At 41.1% G+C, this 23,497-nt stretch overlaps 1 long non-coding RNA gene across 1 annotated transcript; it reads left to right on the forward strand.

Annotated features, from left to right (window-relative positions):
- Window positions 1-2,544: 2,544 nt before the first annotated feature.
- Window positions 2,545-13,129, forward strand: LOC137096392 (uncharacterized). The gene is made up of 3 exons (XR_010909429.1): window positions 2,545-2,764; window positions 7,518-7,640; window positions 13,093-13,129. It is a non-coding gene; the product is annotated as an uncharacterized lncRNA (long non-coding RNA).
- Window positions 13,130-23,497: the final 10,368 nt, after the last annotated feature.

A 23,497-nucleotide genomic window follows, 5' to 3' on the forward strand; every position in this document is an offset into this window, starting at 1 on the left:
GGCACACAACAACACAGCAACTTTCTCAAACCAGAGTTATAATTGATTGGCAACTCCTTCCTCCCAGTCAATGAGCATATTTTGACTTCAGCAAGGAGTAGAGATTCACTATTAAGGCAAGGCAAGCTTCAGAAAAGGAGCTCTTAAACCTTTTCTTTCACCTCCAGAGGACACAGCAATTCTGCCAGAATTTTCTCCTTTTTATACCTCTCAGGTTTCATTTCCATTTGTCTTGGCTTTTGGCTTGTGAATGGGAACAAAGACTGGGATGCAAAACAAACTAAAACTTGGCTCTCTTTAATTCAACATGAAAATGAACATGATGAGGCTGACAGCCCAGCAGAGTCACGGCCTATCTTCTGGAAAGGATGAGCTAATGGAAAGATGGATTATCCATCTCCATTCACTCCACAAATGCTGACTTCTGCTATGATGAAGGCCCCATCTACACCACCATATAGTGCAGTTCAATGCATTATAGTAAACTACTTTAGAAGGCCTTTTCTCCCCTGGTCTATTTGTAGCCTTACTCTTCAAAAGCTTATGATACCAACTTCTTTCTCTCAGTCTCAAAGGCGCTGCAAGATCCCTTTGCACACTGATCCAGACTAATGAGGTTAAGTCTTTGAAATCTAAAGATAGAACATATCTAAATGCTCCCTTTATCAACCATGCAGGAAATGTACAGAGGAATACCCAAAAGTAGATTCCTTACTTTAAAAAAATCCCATCCCTCTTTATATTCTGCTGGGTACAATGATCTATCTTATATAAAAATGCATGCAACTTTTGCAGTCAGCTTCAGTAAGTGTGCATTATGTGGGTGTCATTCCGATTAACACAACCCATCACATAGGAAGAAGGAACGGGCTGTAGGGTGAAATCCTTGCTAATGTGTGCATAATCTTCGGAAGTGTCATTGCGTCGTGTCCGAGGAAAGCTTGCCCCAATGCCAGGGATTGAGCCAAATGTCACGACCTTCAAATCCTTCAGGCTTGAGCTGCTTGAGCCTGTAATGTTGTTATTGTTGCTGTTTTAAAGAACCTCGTGCTATCTATCTCTCTCAGGCAAACTTTGGCTCTCCAGCTGTTCTACACTTCAACTCCCACAATTTCTGGCCTCGGGCCCCTTCCTTTCCCCCCTCAGCCAGAATTGTGGGAGTTGGAGACCAGGAATGGTGGGAGTTGAAGTCCAAAACACATTGAGGGCCGAAGTTTGCCCATTAATTTTTATTTGTCGTATCAGGAATAACCAAGGGTACAGTTGTAATGTATTTTTAAAAACACTAAGTTTTAAAACTTGGCAATTATATTAAATGTCCTTTGACTAGTAGCTGGGCACTTGGAGTGCCTATGCTGTTGCTATAAGAAGGTCCTCCATTGTGCATGTGGCAGGGCTCAGGTTGCATTGCAGCAGGTGGTCTGTGGTTTGCTCTTCTTCACACTCGCATGTTGTGGATACCACTTTATAGCCCCATTTCTTAAGGTTGGTTCTGCATCTTGTGGTACCAGAGCACAATCTATTCAGTGCCTTCCAAGTCACCCAGTTTTCTGTGTGCCCAGGAGGGAGTCTCTCATTTGATATCAGCCATGGGTGGAGATTCTGGGTTTGGGCCTGCCACTTTTGGACTCTTGCTTGCTGAAGTGTTCCTGTGATTATCTCTGTAGATCTCAGGAAGCTCCTTCTTGATTTAACGCGTTGGTGTGCTGGCTGATATCCGAACAGGGGATGGGCCAGGGATGTCACTGCCTTGGTCCTTCCATTGTTGGCTGGCACTTCCCGGCACCTGTCAGGTGGTGCCATACTGACTAAATAGTGCAATTTCTGCAGTGGTGTAGGGCGCAGACATCCTGTGATAATGCTGCATGTCTCATTAAGAGCCACATCCATGTTATAGCGTGGTGAGATGTGTTCCACATTGGGCACACAGCAACAAGGCGCAAGGCCAGATGTCTTCACTGTGTCTGGTTGTGATCCCCAGGCTGTGCCAGTCAGCTTTCGAATGATGTTATTTCTAGCGCCCACTTTTTGCTTGATATTCAAGCAGTGCTTCTTGTAGGTCGGGGAACGGTCCAGTTTGCCCATGCCTAATCTATACAAAACTGGAAAAAGAACTGGAAGACTTTCTAGCTATTGCACCCTATGGAGAAAAGAGCCAAGCAGCAGGACAGGTATGCATTCTTTTCCCTCCTTCTTTCTTCTAATAGCAAATCAACATAACATACAGGGGAGGGGGGTCCCAGTATCCACCTTCCCCGTGGATACCGAAATCAGTGGGTGCTCAAGTCCCATAATGTTGCCTGTTATACAAGATGGGGAAAAAATTTTGGAAGGGAGAGGTTTCAATCCTGGAAAAAGTTGGATCCGCGGATACGGAATAGGCGGATACGGAGGGGAACAGTGTTTCCATAAAGGGCAATTGAAAAGTGGTCGGGAGGGACTCCCTCTACCTAAAAGGATTTCCCCCCAGTTATCTGATTGGTTGAGAGGCGCGAGTGTGGAGCGTCATTCTCCACGTTCTGTGCCCTCCCCCCCCCCCTTCTATCCCTTTGGACTGTTCCACCTCCCTCCGCTCGTTCTCTCTCGGGCGGAGGTGGGTTTTCCCATTGCGGGGGGAAGGGGGGGGGGTCAAGGGAGTCCCTCTCCCCTTCCTTCCTTGCTGAAGCCAGAGCCGGTGCCTTCAGCCGGAGGAGCGCCTCCGCCGCCCTTCGTCCTGTCCCTTTGGAAGAAAAGGCAAGGCAAAAAAGAAAAGGAGCCCCACAACGCAAGGCATCTTCTCACAGGCAGAGGGAAGTGTGTGAATGAATGAATGACTGAATGAAGGGGAGGAGGGTGCAAAGGAGGGACCTTTTGCTTCTCAGTCCTCTCTTCTTCCAGTGTTTCTCAATCTTCCTCATGCCACCCTTAATACAGTTCGTCATGTCATGTTGTGGTGACCCCCAACCATAACATTATTTTCCTTGCTACTCCATAACTTTAATTTTGCTAGTGTTCTGAATTGTAATGTAAATATCTGATATGTGTTTTTATTCACTGGACCAAATTTGGCACGAAATCCGCTGCCCTGGAGACTAGGACGCGGAACAATGGCTTCAAACTACAAGAAAGGAGATTCCATCTGAACATGAAAAAGAACTTCCAGACTGTGAGAGTTGTTCAGCAGTGGAACTCTCTGTCTGTTCAACAGTGGAACTCTCTGTCCCAGAGTGTGGTGGAGACTCCTTCTTTGGAAGCTTTTAAACAGAGGCAGGATGGCCATCTGTCGGGGGTGCTTTGAATGCAATTTTCGTGCTTCTTGGCAGGGGGTTGGACTGGATGGCCCATGAGGCCTCTTTCCACTCTATGATTCTATGAAATACCCAATATGCCCAAATTTGAAAAATTGTGGGGTCGGGGGTGGTGGTAATTTTGTCATTTGGGAGTTGTAGTTGCAGGGATTTGTAGTTCACCTACAATCAAAGAGAATTCTGAACTCCACCAACGATGGAATTGAACCAAACTTGCCACACAGAACTTCCATGACCAACAGAAAATACTGGAAGGGTTTGATGGGTATTGACCTTGAGTTTTGGAATTGTAGTTCACCTATATCCAGAGAGTACTGTGGACTCAAACAATGATGGATCTGGACCAAACTTGGTATGAATCCTCAGTATGCCCAAATGTGAACACTGGTGGAGTTTGGGGAAAATAGATCTTGCCATTCGGGAATTGTAGTTGCTGGGATTTATAGTTCATAATCAAAGAGCATTCTGGACCTCAATAATTATAGAATTGGGCCAAATTTCCCACACAAAACTCCCATGCCTTGAAGGGACTCACTGGTACGATCCTCCCTCCAGCCTTCCATGCTCTCCCTTGCCCCATACATGCACAGCACGCTGCCATGCGCCAAGTACGCCTGCTCTCCTCTCCCTGCTTGGGGTCTCAGAAACAGCCCTCCCCTTGGCTGAGAGGCTGGCCAATCACAGCAGAGGGGGATTTTGGTGGGAGGATTCGCATTCTGTTTCCAAAAAGAAAGAGAAGGTCAGGTGGAGAGATCTTCAACCTTCTCTGCCAAAGGAGTTCCAAAGATCATCAGAAATATATGTTTTCTGATGGTCTTTGGCAGCCCCTCTGAACTCTATTGACTGAGTAATCAATTGTGATAATAGCCATTCCCATCATCTTGGCAATACGTCTTGGGCTGTGGGCTGTCTTCCAGGTAAAGGAAGGGTCAATAATATGATGGCTTAGGTTACATTTATTGGGGTCAGCATGTAGGAGCAACAGAGATCAGGAGAGACAAATGCTCAGTGGGATAACCAGCTTGTTAGATGTGTATAAAGCACAGGTTTCCTTGACTGAAAGAGACTTCTGAATCTTGGAGAGACTTGAGGACATATTGAAGGGTCCTGCCTGCCTCATTGTCTCTGAGGAAACCTGGTCATAGGCCAGGCAAGGCATCAGGCTCCCAGATTCCCAAAGACCCAGAATAGGTTCTGTATCATAAGTAGAATAAGTATACTAAGCTAGTCGTGTTAGGGCTTATATTTTCTTTCTACCATCAATTCAATATGAGTTAGACTGTAATAGGACTTTGGTAGCTTTGTAGCTATTCCTAAGTATCATTCTAAGAAGGTGCCTTCATGTACAATATATTTGTTTACTAATGTGAGCTAACTTACTTGGAATAGAAACTTTCCTGAAAAGATCTCTTTTTCACTCCCTCTTCACAGGCCTTCACACAGAGGTATGTGTGAGAACAGGATGCTTGTTTCCCATGGGAATGGGAGGGAAAGTCTCTGCGGTATTAGAGGAGTTTTTTCCTTAAATAAAAGCAGTTTTGTTTTGTTTTGTTGTGTCAGGAGCGGCTTGAAAAACTTCAAGATGCTTCTGGTGTGAGAGAATTGGCTGTCTGCAAGAACATTGCCCAGGGGACACCCAGGTGTTTTATGTTTTACCATCCTTGTGAGAGGCTTATCTCGTGTCCCCACATGAGGAGCTGGAGCTGACAGAGGGAGCTCATCCGCTCTCTCCCTGATTTTGAACCTTCAGTCCTGCCAGCACAAGGGTCTAACCCACTGTGCCACTGAGGGCTCCTAATAAAAGCAGTATCCTAATATCATTAATGAAGGTGATGAGGAAACAAAACATGGAGAGAGAACGAGAGAGAGATAGATAGCAGGATAATTCATCTGAAAAATGCAGGACCTCTCTTGGCTAGTTGACTTTGTCTTATGGTGACCCTAGGAGAGACCTTCAGGAGCTCTGGTCATCAGTAGTACAAATCAGGTGTTGCTAATTCAGGGCTACAACATCCATTACTAAATCAATCTAATTTTTATGTTATGTGTACCAATAGTTGGTGCAGTTGTTTCAAGACTTATGTATTTATGTAATCATCTCCAGTCAGTAGCCTAGCTGTAGCATTTTGGACCTGCTGAGATTTCTGGGCAGTTTCTCAATGCAACCCCTTGTAGTGTGTGTTACGGCAATTTGCCAAGAACATTTATTTAATAACTTTATCAAATGACACAATTAAGAAGCAAACTGACTGTCACAACCAATATCAAGGAATGTTTATTAGAAATAATAATTAGAAAGAAGCATGTCTCCCTATTTTGCAGTGCAACTGGAAGAAAGCACAGATAACAAAATAACTATATTGTTCTGCATAGAGATATTTTCGAAGACTTACTGTTTATCTCCTCATTGGGACACATTAAGTTAAGGTAAAGGTTTTCCCCTGACATTAAATCTAGTTATTTCTGACTCTGGGGAGTGGTGCTCATCTTCATTTCTAATCCGAAGAGCCAACGTTGTCCGTAGACACCTCCAAGGTTATGTGGCCAGCATGACTGCATGGAGTGCCGTTACCTTCCCATAGAAGTGGTACCTATTGATCTACTCACATTTTCATGTTTTCGAACTGCTAGGTTGGCAGAAGCTGGGTCTAACAGCAGGAGCTCACCCCACTCTACGGATTTGAACCACCAACCTTTAGTCAGCAAGTTCAGTAGGTCAGCGGGTTAACCCACTGCACCACCAGCACAAATGAAGGACATTATGCCATCAGTTACTTGGTCTATTGCTGCATACATGGCAAAGCTAGATTGCTAAGAGTATACCAGAAAAACCAAATTGGACGTTAAATGAATTGATCAAAATTGTCAGTTTTATAAGAGAGAAACCACTCAATTTCAAGATATTATGAATAGCTTTGTAGAGATATGAATACATAATATATCCTCACAACATTTAAAATATTTGCAGCCTACTTTCTGTGAGTAGTTTCCTGTTTGTGAGGCAAGCAAAAACTTGATTTGAGATCCATTTTCAGTTAATGTTTATGAACAAGAGTCCTAGAGATCACACGAGCCATGCAGTCCAGCCCGCCCAACCCCTTTCCAAAGGGATTTGTAGCAGCAGAGGAAGACATGGTCATAGGAATATCCATGTTTGGTACTCTGAAATTGCCGCTCAATAAATAGTCCCATCCAAATTTCTGGGCTCACAAGTAGATTTTCTATATACTATGTGGACTGTAGAAGAAAACTATGAAAGTTTTCATTACTTTCGTAAAGTTTTCATTACTTTCGTAAAGTTTTCATTACTTTCGTAAAGTATATGAACCCTTTGACAAATGTAGAATCAGAACTCAAAATACAAGTTCCAGTCATTAAGCATAATATAAAAAGCGGCTTTTTATATATCGTTTTCTGTGGGAGAGCAGATGGCAACTATTGGCATATGCTCTGTATCAGAAACTAGAGCTGATGTAGTCTATCCAATGCAATTTTCTAAATCAGTACCCCCAAATAACCAAACCAAATCTAAAGTTGACCAAAAACCGATCTGTAACTCTTTACACTGATAAACACAGAAAAAAGGTGATGGTGGCAGAGTCTCATGTGGTCAATGGACCAGTCCAAATTAGACCCAATCCAGCTGTGCCCACTGTCTTGAAGCCACATAATGCTATAGGGTTTCCATAAAACTCTGGAGGATCCTCCGACTTCTACTAAAGCGAGGCAAACCTGGATTAACCTGATACAATCCACAAATTCACTGAAAGTGAGGAATGTTGCAAAGTTGACTCCAGCCGAGTCCTGATTTTAATATCCATGTAGGCAAAGCCAGATAAGTTCTGAATAGAGTCTGTAAGGAGAAAGAATGTGACTGCTGCAAGGACGGCTCCTTTGCTTCTACTTCATAATCACTGAGTCATCGCAGTTAATGTTTCATCATAGTGAATGTCGCATAATGAAGTAATTCTGTCTGTGGACAGTCCCTCTTATGGCCTGGCCACTGCCTCTTCTGCTTACATGCTGACACTTTATCTCCACAACTTTGCCATCCCTGCATTTTTCCCCTTCAAGAAGGCTCAATGATCTTGCATGTGTTAGATTCATAAGATGTTATGACTCAAGGTCACATTCTCAGTTGCACATTTTCTTTTTATTCACTCTTCCTTTCCTTTTCTTGTACCAGGGAATTTTTTTGTTAAAAATACTGTGCTTGTAAATCTGTTTCAGATGTTTCCTGCCCGTGTTCTTCCACATCCAGATGTTGTGGGAACTCGTGTTGTTAGGGGAACCACTCGTTGTCATGGCACCCTCTCCATCAGAGTCCTCCGAAACTGTGTTGGCACTTGTCAGGTAAACAAACGGAGGAGTTTTAAAACTGCATGACTGTGATCTCACCGTGAGTCACAGAGTGTGAACGCTCTAGCAGAAGCCATAATCTCTTGGCGTTTGCTTAAAAAACAACCTCACACAGTGAAGAAAAACTTAAACCATCAGATAAGCCAGGTGTTTGTAGGAGTTTTGTGTTTTGGGGAAGGGTTACTCATAAATTTGTGGCAATAGATTCATTGATCAAGACATCAATGACTACTAGTTAGAAAGGGAATATATCAGTCCCAGTGCCATAAGGAGTATGACATGTATATATAATACTGGCCAACACACATTTTGGTTTCTTGAATGTTAGCCCTTTTTCTGGGTATATTTGGTGTACTGATTCCAAAAATGGCATTAGTTTTCTCCTTTCAGCTCTAGTTTTTGACATACAGATGCCATCTACCAGTTTCCATCTTCTTGCTCGTAGAAAATCATAACTATATCTAAGTAGTTAGAGCTGACACAGTTCATCCAATGCAGGTTTCTGAATCAGTGCCCTAAATAACATCAAGACACCAAGATTTATTTAGTTATTTTGTTGTGGGGCTGTATAATCTGAGACAAAGGGTACTGTTGTCTTCATGTCCTGATAACAGACTTCCTATGGATAGCTGTATGGTCACATTATTAGACTAGATCAGTGCTTCCTAAACTGGGAGCTGCTGGAATTATCCAGGAGAACAATGGTATCTTGGGGTGCAATTGGAGGGCATTAAATAAAAATAAGGGGATGGTGGAAAAAAAGAAGAAAATTTAGAAATAAATGTGTATGTTTCATCTGGTGTATTACATAGAATTAAAAGTCACAGTGATTATTTTCCAAAGGAACACACAAAATGCAAGTTATAACCAATTAGTGGTCAAGGCCTCTAACAGGTCTTAACAAGCAAGTGTTGGCTGGTGAGTGTGCCTTGTAATGCTGGGAAGTCCAACACGGATCGGCAGGAATATGCACATGTAAATACTTGTTACAACAAGACTATAAATTAGATTGTTTCTGAATTGTATGGCAAGCAGTTAACAAAAGTGCAAGTGGAAGAAGAATTTTAAAAATTAATTTCATGCTGTTGACAAAAATAGCACTAAACATTAATAAATTGATAAGAGTGCACCAGGTTACTTCTTCTCAATTAGGATTATTTTTAATGTTATTTGTAATTTTTTATTTTAATAATATTACTTGTTAATTTTTCTGTGTGTAAAGTAAATGTTACCATGGTTAAATTTAATAAATAATTTTATAATTTCAAGCGTCGATGTGTCTTATTTACAACATCTTTCTTTACCTAGTTGTAGGATATAGATAGAAATATAGGTCCATAAAAGAATGCAAGCTTGTCACTTCATCTTATTTTTTGTTTGCTTAAAGAAGGTAGATTTCTAGGGTGATACTGAGTAATTTTTTTAAGAAGGTAGGACATTTACAGTTGAGAACCTCTAACTAGATTATCCCTGTCTGATCCAACATAGTTTGGTGTAAGTTTCAGCTCTTCTGCCATGACTTTTTCCAGAACACTCCCATTCCATTAACTGTAAGCATCCCGCCCTAAGTTTTCCACAACTCCCTACTCCCACCATAGTAATATTCTAGGGTTACTGAGCCTGAAGGTAGAAATCCCTTTCTCAAAACAGCCAAATGTTTATTTGTCTGCTCTTGGAAAGATTTCCTTTCTTCGGTTATTTCCTATATCTTTTTTGTACACTTCTGCAAACTTCAGTTCACACAAGATGATTGATAATTTCCCCCTTCTTCAGAGAAGAGCCTCTTTATGCTATTTAAGGAATTCAATTTTGAGAATGATATTCATAAAATGACTAGTTGAGCAGCAAATATTTTGAAAGTTCAGAGAAAATAACAACAAAACTTATTTAAATCAAGCAGAATAAACTACAGAATAAATAGAATGTGTGCAGTTGAAGTTAAACTTCCCTGTGTTTGCTTTTGAAGTGGTATCTCACCACTGAAACACTATCGTGATTTTGGGCCTTTGAAGGCAGGAAAAACAAAGAATTCACCATTGTATATTCTATGTAAAATGATTTCCATTTACAAAATGTTATTCAGAGAAGATGTTGTTGTGTGCTTTCAAGCCATTTTCAACTTACATTGATTCTGGCAAACCCATCATGGGGTATTTATCAAGTCAGAAGCGAATTGAGAATACAGTTATAATGTACAAAAGCCCACCAAGTTAAAAACTTGGTGTGATGAATTCCCTACATTTTTAGGCCCAGGGAAAGCTCAGGAAATAGGCCCAGGAAGTTCGGTAGCCATTTTATGAGATGGTGCATGAAGGCAGTCATCTTAGAGTACCCATTTCCTAGAGGGGGTGGAGCTTAGGAACAGCCTGGAGGGAAATGTGGAGAAGCTGTGCAATTGCCTGGGAGAGAGTGGGCGGAGCTTAGCTTGAGGGCAGAGGAAAAAAGCCTTGAAGTAGGTGCGTTTTACTTCAAGGCTTTTTTCCTCTGCCCTCAAGCTAACTTCTGCCCACTCTCTCCCAGTCAATTACACAGCTTTTCCACATTTCCCTCCAGGCTGCTCCTAAGCTCCGCCCTCCCCTGTGCATTTTAGGAGCCCCTGGTGGTGCAATTGGTTAAACCGCTCAACTGCTGAACTTGCTGATCGAAAGGTCGCAGGTTCAAATCCATGGAGCGGGGTGAGCTCTCGCTGTTAGGCCCAGCTTTTGCCAACCTAGCAGTTTGAAAACATGCAAATGTGAGTAGATCAATAGGTACCGCTCCGGTGGGAAGGTAACGGCACTCCATGCAGTCATGCCAGCCACATTGGAGGTGTCTATGGACAATGTCGGCTCTTCGGCTTAGAAATGGAGATAAGCACCAACCCCCAGAGTCGGACATGACTGGAAAACCTTTACTTTTACCTTTAGGTGCGTTTTAAAATCTGACAGTTCAGTTAGGGTTTGGTGTTTAAAGAAGCAGTCAGGGTCTGGTGTTTGAAGAGTGGAGAGGGTTGGTGTGTTAGGAGAAGAGAAGTCAGAGAAGCCAGGAGTTGGTCAGTTAGTGAAGATAGATAGTTATTAGGGAGAATAGCTAGTTTAAAGTAAAGATACATCCAAAGGAAAGGACTGTCTGGAGGTTTAAGGAAGTCTTAGTCAGAGGGAAGTCTGCTAGATTCCTGAGGGAGTACAGAGTTGTTTTGAAACTAAGTCTTGAACTATTTTTAAAGTAACCATACACTTTTACTCATTATCACAACCGTTAAGCTTAAGTGCCTGTATTGCCAAAGTTCTCACAAATAAACAACTTTATTCTTTGTTTAACAACAACTGTCTCAAAGTGCCTATGTCTACATAAGTTCTATATCATTATTTGGGGAAACTATTAGAAGGTTTTTGCTATTGTTTACCTCAGAGTTCAGAGACCTGAGTGCGAATCTAGCACAACACAGTTTACTTGAAATCTCTTGCCAAACCAAAAGCTTAAATATTCCTTGAAGTGTGGTGATAGCCCATGATCATACTAAAATTACCTCAGAAAATAGTGTGTTGGTGGAAAAGGCTCAGCAGCCTCCAAACACTTAATTGAATTTATTTAATAATCTTTTACATTTTTGGTGGGTCTGAGTTGGGATTGTTTGAATACATCCCCAATCCTTTACCTTTTTGGCGAGCAGCATTTGAGATTATATAAACATTTATTGCAATTGGTGGCAGCGGTAGGATGAATAAAGACCCCCCCCCCTCCCCTCATGCCAGAAGAATTTTGGGTTTGCCCCGAGTGTGTGGATTTAGAAATTCACAATAATTCTTTACACTTGGCATTATACTAAATGTCCTTTGACCAGAAACTGGGCACTTGGAGTGCCTCTGATGTCGCTGCAAGAAGGTCCTGCATTGTTCATGTGTCAGGGCTCAGGTTGCATTGTAGTAGGTGCTCCGTGGTTTGCTCTTCTCCACACTCGCATGTCATGGACTCCACTTGGTAGCCCCATTTCTTAAGATTGGCTCTGCATCTTGTGGTGCCAGAGATGGGGTTTCCTTGGCAAAATTTGTTCAGAGAGGTTTGACTTTGCCTTTGCCTTCCTCTGATGCTGAAAGAATGTGACTTGCCCAAGGTCAATGGGTTTCCATGGCTGAAGAGAGATTTGAACTTCGCTCTTCAGAGTTTTAGTTCAGCACTCAAACCATTGCACCACACTGGGTGTCATTTACTGTAATACCTTGATCATAATTCTAATATAAGAGATTATTGGCACGTTGTGTTCTGTAAGAAGATCAATTTGCTTTCTGCCATGCAGTTGTGTATATTAGTCCGTCTTTAAAGTGCTTAGACATAGACATCCAATCTCTATTTTGAAATCCTAACAAGATAGCTTTGCTTTTCAGTTGTGAAGCCATGTACTAATTAACTATTTTAATTGAATGTAATACTTAAGAGATCAGAAATAGAAAACTGCTGATGTCTTGTTATAATGTCCTTATCTTCCAACATATGCATGAAACAATGGGGATTTTGTATTTAGGGCTGTTAAAAAACCTTTACTCACAAAGAATTAATGTTTTAACAGTAATAAGACTTAGAATAAAACTATTCAGATGCAAAATTCAAGATTGGGATGATTGTAGTGCATGAAGATTGTTTCTCACATATTTTGTCGCTTTGAACTAAATATAGCTATTTCTAATTTTAAAAAAAATTTAACTGCTGAATTTTTGTCCTAGAGTAACCTGGGAAGTCAGGCTAACATGAGCTTCATAGGGCTTTCTTTCGCCAATCACTGGCAACATTTACTGTAATTGTATCTTTTTTAAAAAATTTCCATTTTAGAAGGAATCTAGTGGGAGTAAATATCCTAATTTGGAAACTATCTTTGTAAGCAAGTTATTTTTAGAAATGAAGTTGTATTTTGCTTAACTAGCCCCAGAGGAAGAAAAGAAGAGTTTTGGAATGATGGCACATTGTGTAAATGAAAAAAAAATCAAGAAAAATATGGTTTAGCATATTTCAAACAGAGTAGTTACTGGGTTGCTGTACTTTTTTTTTCGGGCTAATGTCAACTTATACATAGGTATATATGGCAATTTGAATTCTTGTGATTTTTAAACAAACACACCAGTTCCATTGCTCTAAATGCATTTAATTTATTTTTGTTTGTCTTTCAACTGAAGTAGCTAAACTGTGGTAGCATTAATATCCAAATGGGTGATGTTAATAAACATAACAAATTCCCATCTCACAAAAGAATCTGAGTTGCTCTTTATATGATCTGTACTACAAGTCTAAGAAAAGAGCCAGTGTAATTGAAAACAGCGGGTTCTAAGAGGCCTTTGAGTACTCCCAATAAGCTATGAGAGGGAGATAGGACATGAACAATCACAAGTATTCTTTCTCTGGGGAAAGAAAGAGAAACCCTCACTCTTGTGTTGCCTTGTGCTTTTATGTACTTGTTCTCTCTCTCTTTCTCTAGTCTGCTCTCTAAAATTCACATCATCGTGTCTTTCTGCTAATCTGTGGGGGAGAGGTTGCTTCCCTCATTCAAATAAGGATTTCTGCTGTCCCCATCTGAACCCATGAAGAAAGCACCTCCTCCCAAATGGTTTGGTTGCACTTAATCCCTCCTTCCTGTTACAGGTGAGCAGAGATCTCACTTAGAGATTACTCTCTGATAGCTTGAGGCTAGTAGGTAGTTAGCGCATTACAGAGCTCTAGTGGGGACCAATTAACAAGGTTTAGTTCTATGTATTCTTTGAGTAGAATTATAGCCATAGAAGTTAGGAAAGGCATTTTTCCTGGTCTTTCCTTTGTCTCCTGAAATTTGCTCCAAAGGATTGGGGGTTTCTCTGGCACACCCTGGTAGTTGGTGCTATGGAGGAACATGTAACATTTAATTATGGAAAACTTATGGAAATCTGTGTAAAGCTATGTTGATAGAGGAGCCAGCAAGAGAGGCAAAGCAGAGGTCTGCTGAGGTTTGATGAGTACCAAGCTTCCTAGACCTGTCTTCATCTCTTTCTCAGTCTCCAGGACTTGCCATTTCTTCCTTGTTTATTTCTTGACATAACTGCATCTTAGCCAGAACCATGAGGGAGAGATTCTTCCTTTCCATACAACTCTGTGTACCTTTGCTATCCACTGCAGGGATATGGAAAAGTCTGCAGAGTAGTGTTTTTGCTATCAAGGAAGGTTGAAGGGGAGGTGTTATTTTGAGGGCACACAGGGGCTGTATGCCTCCCACTCCCATCATTCAATTGGCAGAACTGCTTCTCAGTGAATGTGCTTCATTGGGTCTTTGTCCTTGTCAAGTTTATGGCTGTTGCCATCAGTAGAGAGGAATGGGCTCACAGGAGTCGCCATCTCGAAACTGCATGTGTGGTCATCCCTAAAATGGGGAAAGGAAAAAGGTAATCAAAGTTCCCTCCCCCCGCCCTCTCTCTCTGATGATTTAATTCTGGAATTGTGATATGCTCTTGAACTACCTTCTTTTCCCCAGCAGGAAGTAGAACTGTGTTGCTTTTTCTCTGGTTTTCTTTCCCTTTATTATTCTGCTGTAGCAGAACAAACCAAGAAAGCAGTCAGCTGAGCCTTATAATTATTTCCTGGCACCTACATAGGAGGCTGCCTTATGTTGCATGAGATCATTGGGCCTTTTGGCCAAGTATAGTCTGTGCCAGCAGTCCTTCTCACCTTGATGTCCTTCAGATACATTGGATTACAACTGACATCAACCCAAAATTGGTCAACTGTCAAAAGTTTTCAGGCAGAATTTTTTATTGCCCTGCAAATTCCTCCACTTGGAGATAATCAAGAATTATAGTATATTCATTCATGGGCACGTGGAGTGATATGTGATGTCTGCCACAATTTAATTTAATGGCAAGGACAGCCTTGTCTAGTTTATCACACTACCCTTGATCTTAGCCAAAATGCCAGGAAGGGTAAGTGTGTATCTGTTTCTTAAAAGTAATTTATTTCCCCCTTTTAAATACAGTATAGGCTTTTCTGGAGTCAGAAACACACTGAGGTGGAAAAAGCGAACCTAGTCATAAAATGAAAGGTTAAATTGATAGGTGGTTACATATATCTATATCAGACGTCAAAGTTTTTTTGTGTGTTTCTCTATCCTTAGTCCATGCAAGTCCGCATGCCTGATAAGAGTCACTCAGTTTTTATTGTGTTACCAGATGGGGCCAAAACTAAGATTGTAGTGAGGTTTTAGGTTTATTTCCTCAAATGCTTTGCTTAGCTCTTGAGCAAAAACTTAGTAATTCTGTACTTTTTGCTCTAGAATACATGCTTATGAATTCTTGGTGCAAGGTTCTGACCAATTAACACCCCTTCTCCAGAACAGATATGAGAACAGACTGGGTTTCCCCCAATAACTTCCAATTTTCCATACAATTTAAATCTGTACTCTTCATCTTGTTTGGCCTTTTCTTAGATGAGAAGCAAAAATATTTTGGTATTAGGGTGTGTCTACGAATGCTTTCCCTTTTGGCTGTCTGGATGATGAAAGAAAAAGCTCCTTTGCTCAGAATGACTAGGGGACGTACAGGAGGGATCAGGCTGTTGTTTATGCAGATGATTAATCCCATATACTTGTACTACTGTTAGCAATTGGTAGTGTCCTGAGAATTTCTGCTATATTTCTCGATTAGACAAGGACTAAAGGGGACCAACATCCATCTCATGGAAGGCCCATGCCTTGTCAAACTTGGCATTACTACTTCATTGTCTATATATCTCTGGTATCTTAGATTGTGAGGGTGTTGGATTTTCTTCCAGTTTTAGGTGACATTTAAGAAAGTACTTCTGGAATATTATGGTTGGGTTGCTGTGAGTTTTCCGGGCTGTATGGCTTTGAAGCTGCCTGGCTTTGAAGCCAGGCTTTGAAGCTGTAAGGCCATTCAGTGCTAATCAAGGTGGCCAACTGCAACATTCACACCTGCCTCAAGCGGACAAGAGTTCTTTCTCCCACCCTGGACATTCCACAGATGTATAAACCTCACTTGCCTAGTTTCCAACAGACCTCACAACCTCTCAGGATGCCTGCCATAGATGCAGGCAAAATATCAGGAGAGAATGCTTCTGGAACATGGCCATACAGCCTGGAAAACTCACATCCACCCAGTGATTCCGGCCATGAAAGCCTTCCACAACACACTATTATGCTTGCTTGCCTGGAGCTCCCTCTGCTGGCAACACAACGTTTACTGGATAAATATCCTTTTGTAGTTTCATGGATGATCCCAAAAATCTGATCCTGTGCACCAACAGTCTTTTTAATGCGGTCTTCCCTTGCTGATTGGGAGGAATCAATAATTCCAAACAAATACAGTCCTTTGGCTTTTACAGAAACACTACCATTATATTTTTGACCAGCCAAATTTTAAAAAGTTTTATAAATAGCATTGTACTATTACGTTGTACTTTCCTACCTTTATTAAAACTGCTGTGTAAAAGGGAAGAGCCAGGCCCGTAGCCAGGATTTCGTTTCGGGGGGGGGGGGGGGGCTGAATTTTTTCAGGGGGGTTTCGGGGGGGGGGGCTGAGTTTCGGGGGAGGGGGGCTGAGTCTGAGTGGAAGAGGGTCTAGCCTAGCAAACCTTTTGTATCATTACCCCAATCCCCCCATGCATATGGGATATATTGAGCATGGTGATCAGATCATGATATGAATAAACATAACAATTTAAATAATGCACCAGTAAGGCCTTTTTCGCGAACCACCATGAGAATTTGGGGGGAGGGGCTGAAGCCCCTCAAGCCCCCCCCCCCCCCCCCCCCCGCTACATGCCTGGGAAGAGCTGTCTCCTTACATTTTGTGAGAAGGACTTTTGCAGCTCACAGCAAAGGTAGCAACCAGATGAAGACTGTCACAGACTTTTTTGTTAAAGAAATCAGGCATTGAAGCAAAAAGGCTGCTCAGAGCTATCAGATTGTGTTTGTCTTCCCTGCCACTGCTGTGCAACCAAGAAAAATATATCATCATACAGCACCAAAGCATTGCACCTGATGTGTCTACTATAAATATGCACAATGAGCTATTTCCCATTGGCAATAAATGCTACATAGCACAACAAGCATAAGAATTGTATAACTCTATCGGAAACAGAACTTGGAAGAGTCATTTCAAGAATGCTATGCCAGTTTTACTGGGTACCAGCACTGTGTACGTCACTGTTAAGAACGTGAATGCAAAAACAGGGCCAGGAAATAACAGTGTTCTATATCGGCTAATGTTTTATTGAGTGGATGAGGAACACATATTGCAGAGCTGCTGTGGAAAAAAGGGCCTTTGTTAGATATTTTGGAGTCCTTAATTTTAGCTATAAACTGCTATTTGTATTGTAAAGAATATGCATTTTTAATATTCATTTACATGAATTCCAGATAAGAAGCTGGACTTAAGTGGTATAAAGCTGAGTTCTGCAATAGTGCCAGTATTGCATTAATAGGTGACATTTTTGTACAGCTGATAAGTTGTATTTTTATATTAAGGCCACCAAATCTTCAATAACTGGAGCATTACAGCATAAATTTGAACTAGCTATATTAGCATATTTTCAAAGTGCATTCTTAAAGGAAATCAGTTTTTGCAGAATCTTTTGTTTACGTTTATTAGAAAACAAATGACATGTGATTAACGTATTGTGGAACTCTTGAAACTGTTCATTACCTTTGAGAAGTTGATTCTTGCTTACCATTCTCATTTTCTACTCCAAAAGAGGAATAGAAAAATGTCCATTAAAAATTATGCCATTGATAATTTACAAATCACACTGTTCCACAGCTATCAAATTTTAGGATTTGTAATCCAGCACATCTTTAAAGAGCCAGGACGGGGGAGGATATGAACAGTCATAAAAAGAGCACTACAGGCCAGTAACAAAATGTGCTACTAGGAAGTAAGGGAGGCAGCCAAATATTCTCAGCTTGTCACTTTTGAAATGTATTTGAATTACAATCCTAAATTCTAATAGATGTCTGGGGATGGCATGATTTGTTGTGCTATGAACTGCCAGGTTGGTGAAGGCTGTCCTGAAGCATAGGATCTAACCATCTGTTGCATTGCATGGCCTTGCTAATCAACATCTTTTTGCCACCTTCAATCGGTATGTGTGCAGTTTGGATGGTCTTGATCAGAAAGGATCGATAAGATTCCACTGGGAGGATAATACGTTCAGCAATACATGTTTATTAAAAAGAGTTGGTGAATCTGATGTGGAGAATTTGTAGTCTGAATGCACTTGTGAATATGCAGAACATATATTTATATTATCGAACAATTGCATCCCCTTCCTTATACATCCAATATCAAGAAGAATAGTCTGAAAATATCAAATATTAACAGGAAGACACTGGTGATTATATATTTTATGTTTTTGTATGCATTTTTATAATGTTGTGCTAAATGTTTTTTAATTGTATTTTATGACTCTTGTGGCATCAAATTGCTGCCAATTTGTAAGCCGCCTTGAGTCGCCTTCGGGCTGAGAAAGGCGGGATGGAAATACCATCAATAAATAAATAAATAAACTCTAGAGCACATACTTTTGCATCCAACAGCCAGAAGTCTTAAATTCAAGGCCAGCTGTTACAATTGTTGGAAATCACAACCTTCTACAAGCCTCCCATGCTAGTTATTTCTTATGTACGGTATATAATTGAGATTGCTTACTATATGGTATGCACTTATTGCTGTGTATTTTCCCTTAAGTCTGTGTTGTTAGAGGTTGTGGGAGGGACTACAAACCATGTGCCTGATCTTAGAGTGAGACTCTATTTTAGAATGCATTTGAATCAGAAGTCATTTGAAGTTAGTTAAGTCAGTTTGAGGTGGTTGAGGTTTGAGTCAGTCTGAGAACAGAAGTTGGTTGGAAATTAGAAGTCGATTGATGTCAGTTAGAGCAAGAGTATAGTCAGTATGCTGCAGTGAGATGTTCGGTTAATATATGAGTCTGTTTACAGCAGATGTATAGTACAGTCAGTTGAAGTATAGTACAGTAAAGGTAAAGTTTTTCACTTGACATTAAGTCTAGTCGGGAGTGATGCTCATCTCCATTTCTAAGTTGAAGAGCCAGCGTTGTCCATAGACACCTCCAAGGTCATGTGGCCAGCATGACTGCATGCAGCACTGTTACTTTCCCGCAGAAGCAGTACCTATTGATCTACTCACATTTGCATGTTTTTGAACTGCTAGGTTGGCAGACGCTTGACCTAACAGCAGGAGCTCACCCCACTCCCCAGATTCAAACTTCTGATCTTTCAGTCAGTAAGTTCAGTTCAGCGGTTTAACCCGCTGCACCACTGGGGGCTCCATAGTACAGAATAGTACAGTTTTAAGTATAACCAAGTTAACATGAAACCAATAAGCAATGTACATGAAGTTTGTAAGTAAATCAACTATATTAACTTTTAATGAAGACTACTTTTTTTGGACTCTTGAGAGCATGATGTGAAAGCAATCAATTTTATGGGAGAGTAGATGTTTTTTGGGCAACCTAAATAACACTTTGAAAGATCTGCTATATATTTTGTGCATTGGCACAACTTTGTTCCTAACAGTCAGAGAGATAACCAGGTATATCAGTCTAACAACTGAAAAGCCTAATTTGCTTTGCATGAATACTGGAGGATATTTACCTCTAAGGAGAAAATTGACTCAAGCATGCTTTTAACTCTTTTCAGGAAGATCATACTTTACAAAAAGGTTACAATCTCTAACAAGGTAATGCCTTTCCAAAAGGTTATGATTATTCCAAGTAGTGTGAATGCCAGTTAATCTCCAAAAGGGTGATGCTTCCAAAAAGCCCCTGGAGATTCCTGGTTTTTTCAATAACAATGTCCAGAATCCTTTTCCCTTTTGAGATTACGCCACAAAATGGATAATGGGGCAAAACCTGAATACAGTACTCCAAATGTAAGTGTCATTTACCAAAGAGTCTTCTAGGAAGGCCGACACTATTTTTGAAATGGTGAAGAGGTGACAAATTAGCCCATAAAAAGCTCTGGTCCAATTCCTGGGTCCTTTAAATTGGTAATCAGTATTGTCAAAAGTAACTGAGGCCCCATCTATATGTCATGTAAAATCCAGGTTATCTGCTTTGAACTGGATTATATGGCAGTGTAGAAGGGGCATTAGTATGTGATATTCATGTAAGAAACTTAGGAGCCACCTTTCAAAATGCAACCTTTTCCAACTTGTTTTTCAAGTGGAAACAATGTAATTGTCGTGATGACATTCTTTTCTGGTACTTAACCACAACATTAAGCCTGTGACATCAGAGCAGGGGAAATCATTGAAGCAGTGCCAGATTTGTCGAAAAGATCAATGTTACTTTAAAAGGTTATGCCTACATCAGCACTAGCATAATATTGCCTTTCATTTTCACCTCTTCTAGTCCAGATATTAATTGGGTGTTTTTATTTCTGAAAGCACTGTCAGACCAATTTTTGGCCCTAACATACACATTTCTCAGTTCCTTGGAAAAGAACCTTCACATCATCCAAAAATGTACTTAAATTTGGAAGAAAAAAGGACATGGAGTGGGTGGGTTATGAGCGAAAAAACTCTTCCTTTGGAGACATAGACGGAGGTGGGTTAGCTGACAAATGATCATAACACGTCTTTTGTATGGGATTGTGAATTTAAAAAAAATTCATTAATGAGCACAAATGGAAATGATCCACTCATACAAATCCAGAAAAAGCCAAGCAGTACAGATAAAGTTGATTACTTGTCTGTGTCTAGAAAGGGGAGAAATAGCAATAGTTTCTCCAGACTGTTTGCTAGATTCCTGAGCTCTTGAATAAAGTTCTTGAACTGCAAACAATGGAAAATCTCTGGTCTCATTTCTCATACTGCTAGTATGTATACATGCTTTCAAGTCACCTGTTGACTTATGGTGACACAATTTCATAGGGCTTTCTTAGCTAAGGAGTATTCATAGCATTTTTGTCAATTCCTTCCTCTGAAGTATTTATTTACTATATTTATAGCCCGCCTTTCTCAGCCATACGACAACTCAAGGCAGGTTACAAGTTGGCACAAATTCAATGCCATACATTCATAAAAGGGCATTTACAAACAACATAACAATATAAAAACATATATAAAAGCCAATAAAACATGTAGTCTCCAGTGTCATCCTGTTAGAATCGATTTCCAGTAACATCGTCTAGCCATTCGTAGTTTCATGTTATCTATTCCGCTGTATTCTCAAGAGCTTGCTCAAAGAGCCAAGTTACCACTTAGTATTTACTGGCGTCTCCCATTTAAGTGCTAACCAGAGCTGACCCTGCTTAACGGGCCAGTATTTCTCCAATTACAAACATTTACCTCACTGAATGGCAAAATCCACATTCATTTACATACCCAATCACTTTTAGTTTGAATATGGCGTCAGGGTGCAATCTTTTTGACATTTTGATGTGCAGCAAGGGATTGCAATGAAAGGCATGACCTTGTTAGAGATTGTGACCTTTTGTAAAGTATGATCTTCCTGAGAAGAGTTACAAACTTGCTTGAGTCAATCTTCTCCTTACTGGTAAACAAGTATTCATGCAAGGAAATTTGGGTTTCTCAGCTGTTAGATAGATATACCTAGTTATCTCTCTGAATTCTTAGGAACAAAGATATGCCAATGCACAAAATATATAGCAGATCTTCAGAAGTGGTGTTTTCAGCTGCCCCCCCCCTCTATATATATCTACTCTTCCATAAAATAGATTGCTTTTAAATCATGCTCTCAAGAGACCAAAAAATTAGTCATTAAAAGTTAACATAGTTGGTTTACTTACAAACTTCATGTATGTAACTTCAGGTACATTGCTTATTAGTTTCGTGTTAACTGAATTATACTTAAAACTGTACTATACTTCATAGACAAACAGACTCATCCAAATATATCTCTCCTTATTTCAAACGTATCTCTCCATATGAACCAACTAGGGCTCTATGAACAAACTTTTTCCCCTCAGCTGAGGGGGAAAAGGAAGGGGCCTGAGGCTGTTAGGAATGGTGGGAGTTGAAGCCCAAAACACCTGGAGGGAGGGCCCAAGTGGGCTCATGCCTGGGCTATAATGATACAGGAAGATCCCCCTTTAACATTTCCAGGAAGCTTGAAAGGGAGAATTCTCTGAAAGCACCACTTCCTCAAATACGAAGAATAGGCAGGTGTTGTGAACTTTCCCTGGGCTGAAGAGGAAGAAAAAAAAAGTGTGGGAAATACACAAGGATAAAGTTTTGGAGCCTAGCACTCCATTATCTTGATGCACTTCTCCAAAGGTCCCTCCAAAATAAAGTCTCTTCGAATTTCAAAGTGCAAAGTTACATGACTATAGCAAGAGCATAAGGCTAATGGCCCTTCCACACAGCCATATAACCCAGAATATCAAGGCAGGAAATCCCACATTATCTGCTTTGAACTGGGTTATCTGAGTCCACACTGCCATATATTCCAGTTCAAAGCAGAAAATGTGGGATTTCCTGCCTTGATGTTCTGGGTTATATTATATAATAACTAGCTGTCCCCTGCCACGCGTTGCTGTGGCCCAGTTGGGTGATCTGGAAAATAAAGTAATGGTTTCTAATCTATGCAATTTCTTTCTGCTTTTGGGTAAAGAGTATTTCTTGTTGTTTCTTTGTCAGTGTTGATGTGGAGAGTGTCTGGTTTACCTACCCTGGAACATGCAACACATCGTCCTTCTTTAGGGGCCCCTTTCAAATCTATATTATATCTGTGTGTGTGTGAATCGTATAGATCTATCTCTATCTATGGCTGGATGGCTCTTTGTCAGGAGGGCTTTGATTAGATTTTCTTGTCCTGGTGAAGAGAGTTGGACTGGATGGCTTTAAGTATTTTCTGTTGGTCATGGGGGTTCTGTGTGGGAAATTTGTCCCAATTCTGTTGTTTCTGGGGTTCAGATTGTAGGTGAACTACAAATCCCAGCAACTTCAACTCCCAATGTCGAGGTCTATTTCCCCCAAACTCCATCTGTGTTCATATTTGTGCCAAGTTTGGTCCAGATCCATCATTGTTTTGAGTCCACAGTGCTCTCTGGATGTAGGTGAACTACAACTCTCAAACTCTTCAACTAAACCCTTCTAGTGTTTTCTGTTGGTCATGGGAGTCCTGTGTGTCACCTTAGGTTCAATTCCATCAGTGGTGGAGTTCAGAATGCTCTCTGGTTGTAGTTGAACTATAAATCCCAAGAACTACAACTCCCAAATGACAAAATCAAAAAAAATTGAGTGAAGGACATACATTGGGTTGTTAGGTGTATGCTGTCCAAATTTGGTGTCAATTCCCCCAGTGGTTTTTGAGTTCTGTTAATATCACAAACGAACATGACATTTTTATTTATATAGATAATAATAATAATAATAATGATGATGATGCCTTGATGTGTTCTGGGTTCTATGGCTGTGTGGAAGGGCCCTGGAGTGAGCGAAGAAACAATTCCGTCGGCCTGAACCATTGTCCCGGAATCCTATTCTGAAGCGGACCAGCCGCGCCCAGGAGAGCTCCCCCTGCCGCACGAAAGTGGTACAGTCCAAGTAGAAAGGGAGCCGGGAGGGGCTCCTTCCCTCTCCCAAGCCGAGCGCGGCTTCATGGGCCGCCTCTGCGCCTTCCCAGAACGCACTGCGGCAAGAAGAGGCGGAAGGGAAGTCGTCCAAAGGCAGCACAGCGAAAGGAGGGGGAGGGGAAGGGAGCGCCGACTACACTTCCCAGAAGGCCGAGCCCCTCCCTTTGCTCTCAGTCTTCGGGACTCCATTTCCCGTCGTGCCTGGCGAAGCGAACCCTTCAGCTCTCAAGGAGCGCGCCGCCGCTTGGCTTGCCGGGAGCGGTAGTCTTCCTGCCTGCTTTGCTGG

The sequence above is a fragment of the Anolis sagrei genome, chromosome 2 (genome assembly GCF_037176765.1).
Source record: "Anolis sagrei isolate rAnoSag1 chromosome 2, rAnoSag1.mat, whole genome shotgun sequence".
NCBI lineage: Eukaryota > Metazoa > Chordata > Lepidosauria > Squamata > Dactyloidae > Anolis > Anolis sagrei.